The sequence below is a fragment of the Scylla paramamosain genome, chromosome 7 (genome assembly GCF_035594125.1).
Source record: "Scylla paramamosain isolate STU-SP2022 chromosome 7, ASM3559412v1, whole genome shotgun sequence".
In the NCBI taxonomy this organism is placed as follows: Eukaryota; Metazoa; Arthropoda; class Malacostraca; order Decapoda; family Portunidae; genus Scylla; species Scylla paramamosain.
In genome coordinates this window covers 4,887,501-4,897,500 of record NC_087157.1, presented here as the reverse complement: position 1 = coordinate 4,897,500, position 10,000 = coordinate 4,887,501, and the positions used below count along the sequence as shown (strand labels likewise).

Here is a 10,000-nt window from a genome sequence, read left to right as displayed (position 1 = left end):
GAGAGAGAGAGAGAGAGAGAGAGAGAGAGAGAGAGAGAGAGAGAGAGAGAGAGAGAGAGAGAGAGAGAGAGAGAGAGAGAGAGAGAGAGAGAGAATTAGCCTAAAGGATGAAGGGAGGGAGAGGTAAACGAAAGGGAACAGGGAAGAAAAATATCATAAGTGGCCAAGTGAAGGTGAAGGGAAAGGGGAAGGAAAGGGAGAGAATGTATGGGAGAAAGGGAAGGAAGCAAACAGGAGGCAATTGGAGGAAGGGATAAATGAGACAGGGAGTGCAGGGAGAGGAAAACGAGCGAAAGAAAAAAAAAACTGAAGGAAAAGGAGAAAACATCACTTTAAAAAAAATGGGGATGGAAAAAAAATACGAGAGAGGGAAAGAGAAAGGGTGAGGCAGTAGAGATAGATGGGTGAGGGAAAGGAGTGGAAGGAGGGATGGAGGAAAGGAGAGGAGTGATAAAGAAAGGAAGGGTATTAAGAGCTAAGCCCTACTGCTATCCTCAAGAAATGTGGTCCTTATGTGTTGTGTAAATCAGGGAGTGTCAGGGAGAGAGGGAGAGAGGGGAGAAGGGAGGGAAAGAGAGAGGTACGAGTAGGTGAGTTAGGGAGGCTACAGGGGGAACAGATAAAAAGAAGGGGAAGCAAGAAAAATCGGTAGGAAAGAGGGGAGAGAAAGTAGGGGAAGAGGAGAGAGATAGAGAATAAGAGGAAAGGAGGCGAAAGGAGGGACATTCCAATAATTGATAACACAGTAAATGGTAAGGAATGCGCAGTTTGAGACCAGACACATTAAATAACACAGTGGAAGATAAACGCTCATTCCTTTGACTTAATAGACCAAATAAACCACCTGGAAATTATAGCAAAAATAAATAAGAGTGGAATTTTTGCTGCCTCTATAAAAAAAAATATTTACAGCAACTTTTTAATGAGTTTATGATGTTTTGAGAGAGAGAGAGAGAGAGAGAGAGAGAGAGAGAGAGAGAGAGAGAGAGAGAGAGAGAGAGAGAGAGAGAGAGAGAGAGAGAGAGAAACAAAATGAATATCAAGAAATAAAGAGAGAAGGCAAACGGGTGTGATGGAGGGAAGGAGAGGGAAGGAGGGAGAAGGAAAGAGGGAGAGGGAGGGAGAGTAACCATAGATGAGGGTGGCAAAGGAAGAGGACACAGAGCGGGTAATGGTATAGTCGTGTGGTTGGCAGCCGATATACAGAGGGGAGAGAGTTATGACCTGTAGTAGTAGTAGTAGTAGTAGTAGTAGTAGTAGTCGTAGTAGTAGTAGTAGTAGTAGTAGTAGTAGTAGTAGTAGTAGTAGTAGTAGTAGTAGTAGTAGTAGTAGTAATCGATACTTCAATGCACGTTCAAAATCATATCAGCAGCAACCTCTTATCTCTGAACACACACACACACACACACACACACACACACACACACACACACACACACACACGAGTTTTCTTGGAGGTTGTGATGCTGGTGACACATCAAAGCACTTGAGAGAGAGAGAGAGAGAGAGAGAGAGAGAGAGAGAGAGAGAGAGAGAGAGAGAGAGAGAGAGAGAGAGAGAGAGAGAGAGAGAGAGAATTAGAAACACACGTGAAGGCAGACAAGCAATCAAAGAGGTGTGTGTGTGTGTGTGTGTGTGTGTGTGTGTGTGTGTGTGTGTGTGTGTGTGTGTGTGTGTGTGTGTGTGTGTGTGTGTGTGTGTGTGTGTGTTTACAACCAGCAGACACATCACATTTCCTCCCAGGTAATCACGAAGCATGAGTACCAGTCTTGTATTTCCCCCGAGGTACACCTGAGCCACCTCCTTCCCCCTCCCTTACCCTCCCCCGTCACCTAATGCACCTCTTCCCTCCCCACCTTAGCTCCCTTCACCTCCCTTCATGTATCTACTTTCCCCCTCCCTCATCTCCCTCTTCCGTATATCCTCTCTCTCTTTTCTCGAATCTACCTATTATCCTCTCTCTCTCTCTCTCTCTCTCTCTCTCTCTCTCTCTCTCTCTCTCTCTCTCTCTCTCTCTCTCTCTCTCTCTCTCTCTCTCTCTGTTCCTATCTTTCGTTTCATTTTCTCTTATCACTTTCACCTCCTCCCTTCTCTCTTTACTTTCAATATCTGATCTTTTATCTTTTATTTTATGACATCGAAGGGATATCAAAATATTCAATGTTCTCTCTCTCTCTCTCTCTCTCTCTCTCTCTCTCTCTCTCTCTCTCTCTCTCTCTCTCTCTCTCTCTCTCTCTCTCTCTCTCTCTCTGATGTAGGAGAGGGAGGACAGCATATTTCATCATCTTTCTCCTCATCTTTTTTTTTCCCCTCCTCTCCTTTCTCCCCGATGCCAATCTCTCCATCTCTCCCTCCCCTCCAGCATTCTCTTTCTCCCCTTCCTTTCTCTCCAATTTTCCTTCCTCCCTTTTTTTTTATGTATCACGTGTCCCTCTTTCTCTTGACATTTTCCTTGTTTCCTACATTTATTATTTTTACCCTTTAAATTTTTCTTAGTCGTCGTTATCTTTTCATTTTTATTCGTATGTTTGTTTGTTTTCTATTTACCATACGAGTGTTGATTTCTTAGTTCTCCTTTTTCTTTGCTTTCTCTTCTACTTATGCTGTTGGTTTGCTTATGGTATTATAATATATATTTCTTTTTTTTTTGCTGTGCTCTCTCTCTCTCTCTCTCTCTCTCTCTCTCTCTCTCTCTCTCTCTCTCTCTCTCTCTCTCTCTCTCTCTCTCTCTCTCTCTCATAAATTGCTCACTTTTTATCAGTGGGAGAAGAAGTGGTGTTTTTTTTTTTTTTTGTAACCCAGTAGACAACGTTATATGACCTTTTTGTGCTCTCTCTCTCTCTCTCTCTCTCTCTCTCTCTCTCTCTCTCTCTCTCTCTCTCTCTCTCTCTCTCTCTCTCTCTCTCTCTCTCTCTGTCACTACTACAATATTGACATTTCCCAGGGACGCCAGGCAGCCAAACCTTCCCTCATGTTATGTATATTTCACGGCGACCTTTTGTGTTCAGCCTTTCCCCTCTCCCTCTCTCCGCTCTCCCCTCTGAAGCCCTCACCGGCATAGAGAGGTAAGCAGGCGGTGACGTCATGCTGCCCTGTTTACTCATGACGTCACAATCTGCACACACCACCCACGGACACGCCAGATTAACTGTTTGCCCAGCTGCCTGCCCGTCTGTCTGCCGCCTCGCCAACAGGTAGGAGGTGGGTTGGCAAATTAATTAACCAACAAGCCGGACTAATTGGCTGTCTCACTTCAGGTATTGTTGTTCTAAGCTGGAAGGTATGTATGCGCGCGTGGATGCACACACACACATACACACGTACACACACACACACACACACTTCTTTACATAATCTTACTAATTAACCTGCATTTTTTCTAATTAATTATTCATGAGGTGTACACTGTATATTTTTCAGTCATACATATCACCTTCATTACGCTGTATCACTGATTTTCACGTACACTTTCTCTTTCAATGCGCGACGATATTTATTTACACCTCCCATAATTAATTTCTGGGTATTATTATTTTGCACTGAAGTTAGTAATCATAATACAAATACATTAATTTTCGAGTGGAAGGAGGGACAATGCCTCTCCTCTCGTGACAGACTTGTAGGAGTCGTGGGGAGGAAGAGAAGAGGCAGGAAGGAGTAGACGCTGAGAGGGATGACGAGGAGGGTGTTGAGATAAAGGAAAGCGATGAGAGAAATGGAAGGAAAGAGGAAAGAGAAGAGGTAGCGAAAGGTAGGAGGATAGAAGACGTTAGTAGATACGAATGAAGATAAAGGGGAAGGATAATGGTAGAAATGAGGAAACACGAAGAGAGGGAGACGAAAGAAGAAATGGAGGCGACGAGGACAAATGAAAGGAAATAATATAGAAAGAGAAATGGAGGAAAATGGAAGAGGATAAGATATAAACTTAAAAGGAATAATAAAAATGGAAAAGTAACGCAGCGAATAAAGAGAAAAGAGAAAAAAAGAAGGAGTAGAAGAAAAATAGAAAAAAGTAGAGGTAGAAATGAAAATAACAGAAAAGAATCGGGACTGCAGAGGAGGAAAGAGTAACAAAAAAGGTTAAAAGTGAAGGAAAGGGCAAGGAAAAGTTGACACGAGGAGAAAGGATGGAGGAAACAGTGATGACGAGCTGGGAGGGGAGGAGGAAACAAGCAGGGAGGGGAGGAGGAAAGGTTAAGAGGGATGTGTGGGACAGGGAGGGGAGAGGAAGGGAGTGATTGCGTTGGGGTGGAAGGGGGGAGTGTGGTGAGGCAACGTGAGTCACCGTAAGCCTTTAATAGTTCAGATAAGACAAATAAGACGCGATAAGGCAACTCAGAAAACAACTTACAACTAAAGCACTGTTAACCTTTTTTGTTTTCGTTTTTTTATTCTTTTTTTATCGCTATTATTATCCCTCTTCTTAATATTATTCTATTTTTACTGCCCCAGATTTCCTTACAAGCAAACTATTGTATATGATAATTTTTTTTTTTTAGTATTATTATCATGGCTATTATTGTTATTACTTGCAAGTCATTAGAATTTTACTTAACTATCATTTTACTATTCTAACTACTTCGCATTTACTTTTCATTTGCAAACGAGGGCGATCATGGCCACTTTTTACTCTTTTCTTGGGTGAAGCAGGTGTTTGATCAATTTATCGTTTACAAAATACCAGATTACAAAATGATTGCTCGAAAAGACGATCAGTTTAATTTCACAGGTCTATTGAAACGGTTCAGGTCACAGGAAGGAGGAAAAACAGACAGAGAAGTAGAGAGTTCCAGAGGTTACCAGTGAGAGGGGATGAAAGAGTGAAGGTACAGACTGGTTAACTGTTGCATCAGCATGGCAAAGAGCACGAACAATAGAGAAATAAAATACTGCACGTTTATTTCACAAAACCATGATGAAACGAGCTTACAGAACCCTCAGCATTTTGTCACATATGAGATACTGAGATACTTAATGCGATACCTGAAAATACTTCACGCAATTCGAAATAATTAATAAAATACAATAATTAACAGTGTACACGAGCCACATCATACGAGGGGCTTCCAAAAATAATTATCCTACCACCTTGACCTGTATCACCACCACGCACACCACATCATCACACACCATACTGAAGTTTCCAAATCTCTCTCTCTCTCTCTCTCTCTCTCTCTCTCTCTCTCTCTCTCTCTCTCTCTCTCTCTCTCTCTCTCATAATGACCAGCTTTACAAGGGATTTCATAAACTTGCCGTCACCAACACCACCACCACCATCACTACCCTCCTCCTCTCCTCCTCCTCCTCCTCTGCCTTGTCCCCGCCACCTGCGCCTCCGAGGACTCGCGTTACGGCCGGAATCACCCCCGTATTATTACCCTCATTCCCGATCCTGCTGGTGGTGATGGCGCCGCGCACACCCGCCAAGGAGAAACTTTCGCTATCTTCCCGCCGCGGCCCGACACAACGACGCGGACATCTCGGCGAGGGAGGAAAGAAAACGGAAAAATAAAAGAGACACATCGGGTAAAGGCGAAAAAGTTGACTCAGTGAGGCCGCCGCGTGTCCATCATAACATTTTCGGGTCTCTCTCTCTCTCTCTCTCTCTCTCTCTCTCTCTCTCTCTCTCTCTCTCTCTCTCTCTCTCTCTCTCTCACTAACTAGATTTCTTGTGTCATCTACTACTAGTGTCTCTCTCTCTCTCTCTCGTGTCGATGTCGTTTTCATCAGTGTCTCTCACAGGCTTTCTTTCTGACTGGATCTATCTGTCACTGTATCTCTCGGGCTCTCCATCAGTGTCTCTGTGTCTATTTATGTCTCTCTCGATGTCTCTCTTGGATGTACTCGTATGTGTCGACGTCTCTCACGATGTCTGTCAGTGTACACATCTGTCGGGATTTCAGTGCTATGCTTCTCGGTGTCCCTTGGCCTTCCTTTGGGTCTCTCCGTCGGGATGTCTCTCTCGGGGTCTATTGGTCTTAGGGTCTCCATCAGATGTCTCTCTTGGGATCTATTGGTCTTCCTTAATACCTCCTTCGGGACATCTCTCTCAGGGTCTTTGGATCTCCTTCGGGATGTCTCTCTCGGTGCTCTGCTGGTCTTCCCTAGGGTCTCCGTCGGGACATCTCTCTCAGTGTCTGGTCGTCTGGTCGTAATTAAGAAATCGGCGCTGGTTCCCGCTGTTGACCGAGGCGTAACGAAGCCACTCCATCAATTGGAGCGCCGCGGGGAGGGCGGTAAAGGCTTAAAATTCATCCCGGAGAAGCGGCAGAGTCAACAAATAAGGCAGGGGAGAGTGAGGGAGAGGGAGAGAGATAGAGGGAGAGTCGAGGCGGAGAGACAGCTTTTAGGCCTACAGAGGAATGATGCTCTCCCTCTCTCCCCCTCTCTGCCTATTCCCCGTTCAAACCTCTTTTTAAAGTGGTCTGGTGCCGCCGACAATGTACGGCCGTAGAAATGAGTATATTGTTAAAAGTTATATGGCAGCGGGTGGGGCCTTCTTTCCCCGCCAGGATGAAAATTAAAACTTCAAAATAGTGAGCGTGCGGCAGCAGGCGCGGCGGGATGCGTGAGGGTCAGCACGGGGCGCCTGACTCACTGCTGCACAGGAGATAAGAAAGGAGAGGAGAGGAGAGGAGAGGAGAGGAACTAAGGCACGTGAAGATTTATATGCAAAGAGAAAAATGAGAGAAGAGAGAAGAATAAGATGAGAAAATGATTATCAGAATAAAAGCGTGAGATAATATAAAGGAGAATATGAAAAGAAAATATGAAAAAAATATAACTGAAGTAAAGTATTCGTATATGCGAGCAAAGAAGAGAAGGAGAATGCAATGAAACAGACACAAAAATAATCTGATACTGAATGAAGAACCGAGAAAGAACAAAGAGAAAAATACAATTAATTTCACGAAAAACCATAATAGCTACACCTTAAAAAAAATAAGACACTAAAAAGAAAACTAAACAGGATTAATAGAAAAAAATACTGAAAATAGACAAAAAATAAAAATAAATAAATCCCTAAACACCGAAAACACATAAGAAAAACAAACAAAACAACACTCAAGACTCTCCCAAGACCAACAAACCGCCAGCCACCACAACAAAGACTTAATCGCGTCACATAGGGATATTCAAGGGGGCGGCGCGGCGCTGGAGGCCTAATGGAGCATCACAACAAGCCAGCAGTGAGAGGCGACCAAAGGAAGTCCTCTAAGCTGCTTACACACACCCAAGAGGGACTGAATGAAAAACGAGGCGAGGGGGACGAGATAAAAAATATAAAAAAAAGTAAGTAAATCCGAAAAGAAAATTATAGGTTAGGTTTAACGCCTCGACGCCTCCCGTATGTGTGGTTTTGGGTGATGGTGGTGATAGTGACGCGAGACCTTGCCTGTGACCTGTTTGTTTACGCATCGAAAGAAAAAATGCGGCACAAATTCAAGGCAATGAAAAAGCCGAAAGGTATGAAAATGCTCTACTACTGCTACTATTACTACTACTACTACTACTACTACTACTACTACTACTACTACTACTACCACTACTACTACTACTACTACTACTACCAAAAAGAAAGATATCAACACAACACAAGTTCGTTCAAGGCAATGAAAAAGAAGAAAAGTATGAAAGTGCCCCTTTTCTCTACTATACTACTACTACTACCACCACCTTCCTACCTACTATATATATATATATATATATATATATATATATATATATATATATATATATATATATATATATATATATATATATATATATATATATATATATATATATATATATATATATATATGGTTTCTGGCCAGTAACCTGAGAACGATTCCCTCCACCAAGGCCAAGGCGTCACGTGATGGGTGTTCTGAGCTCCACGGACTTCTGAATGCATTTATTTTACTAATACGTGCGCGGAGCAATGGTCAGGTCATCTGTGACTCACCGTCTGCTCTCTAGTGTCCTTACTTCTCCCAAGTCTGATGACTGGTCGAGTGTTGCGCCACCCAGCGACACGGTAGTTAATCTAGTACAGGATTACGAGATGGACTGGTATCAGGTCGTGTAGAAATTACCTAAGATGTACAGGATTAAGAAGTGGACTGCTTTTAGGTCACGTAGAAATTACACAAGACAATAAAATAGATGCTAGTAATCATTGGATTACCTTCATTTTTTTCAATCGGAAAAAAAAATAAATAAGACATGCAACCAGAGGAGATTATTGCCTGGCTGATATAAGGTGCAAGGACAAGGAGGTCACAAGACGGTGAGTAAAAACGTGAGATCAGCAAGTCAACGCGAATGGGAAGGGGAGAGAGAGAGAGAGAGAGAGAGAGAGAGAGAGAGAGAGAGAGAGAGAGAGAGAGAGAGAGAGAGAGAGAGAGAGAGAGAGAGAGAGAGAGAGAGAGAGAGAGAGAGAGAGAGAGAGAGAGAGAGAGAGAGAGAGAGAGAGAGAGGAAGGGGGTTGGGAGACAGACATGGACCTTGAAGTAGGGGCAAGAATCCAGTGCGTGACAGCCTATATTGGACCAGTGCGTGATTGCTGCTTGCCGCGTCACCCTCTCGTGTGGTTTCCTTCACGTTGCCACACACTCACTCTGCTTCCGGGAGGATAACTCGCATTTCTTCACCGCTCTCCTTCCTTATCGCTGTTATTCCCGACGGTAACCAGTCTCGCTCGGAACACATCTTACAGTGCTTTGCCTTATCGCCCTGTGTTCTGAATTCAGTGATCGCCAGTGAAGGAAACGAGGGTATTTTGTTGCGATATGGCTTGGTTTGTTGGTTTCTGCTTACCAGTTTGTTTGTTTGTTGTTGTTGTTGTTGTTGTTGTTGTTGTTGTTGTTGTTGTTGTTTCATCATGTAATTCCAATGACAATGAGAGAGGAAAAGAAGAAATATTATTGTGAAATGGTAAATGGTATGTTTGCTTTTTTTTTTTTTGTTATGTTTTTTGTTATTACGTGATTTCAACAAACCTCCAAAGCTGAGCGAATTGAATAAACATCACATCCCCTCACTAAGAAAAATAGTGTAGCCGTTAGTCCCTGTAGTTACTGTTGGTGTTATTTTAAGAGGACAGAAGCAAAACGGGAGTCCAGCAGCGGCCGCACGCCCCACGCTGCGCCAGACCACAAAGAACACCGCCATTCGCTGCAAATGAGATCAAAACACAAAAGTTTCCTCCTCTCTTTCCGATGCCATTAATCCTGGCTTCAATTTCACTCTTGTCCTGCTATACCCCCTCCTCCTCCTCCTCCTCCTCGCGGTCATCCACTAAAAACACCTCTCATCTCCTGCTCTTCCCTTCCCCTCCCTCCTTTCTCCCTTCCCTCCCTTTTTTCTCCCTTTCACCAGTAATACGAAGCGGCAAAACACACACACACACACACACACACACACACACACACACACACACACATTTCTCTATCTCCCCAACGTTACTCTAATAGTCGGAGTTTGGGAGGCGGGGGATGAAGGGGAGAAGAGGGGCCAAAGAGGGAGCGAAAGGGTGGGGGGAAGAGGGAGCGAGAGGGGGAAGAGGGATGCGAGGGGAGGAAAATTTACAAACCTCCAGCGTGCAATTGATTCACTTATTACAAGGAGCACGTGATGGAGCGACCGACCAACGCACACACACACACACACGCACACACACACACACACACACACAAAGTACTCCATAACCACTGGAGAGTAAAAATAAAAATAAAGATAAAAGGGTGCGTGTTGGTGGTGGTGTTCATTCGTCCATTGGTGAGCGCGTCGCCTCGTTAAAGCACAAACAATTAAGAAAATTCATCCCCGCCATTAGTCGTGTGTGTGTCGAATCAAATGAACATCCACGGTAAAATAGAGGCCATTATTTAACTGCTTCTGAATCCTCCTCCTCCTCCTCCTCCTCCTCCTCCTCCTCCTCCTCCTCCTCCTCCTCCTCCTCCTCCTCCTCTCTCTCTCTCTCTCTCTCTCTCTCTCTCTCTCTCTCTCTCTC

The 10,000-nt window shown here is 43.9% G+C and overlaps 1 protein-coding gene across 4 annotated transcripts in view; it reads right to left on the bottom strand.

The window, feature by feature from the left end:
- The window catches only part of LOC135101944 (protein sprint-like), an 82,010-nt gene that overhangs the window by 47,814 nt on the left and 24,196 nt on the right, over nt 1-10,000 (bottom strand). The window contains exon 2 of one of the 4 annotated variants that reach the window (XM_064006369.1): nt 7,952-8,032. The exons of the other annotated variants lie outside the window; for them this stretch is intronic. The gene's annotated coding sequence lies outside the window, so the exon portion shown is untranslated. The remainder of the gene's footprint in view (nt 1-7,951; nt 8,033-10,000) is intronic. 4 annotated transcript variants of the gene reach the window in all.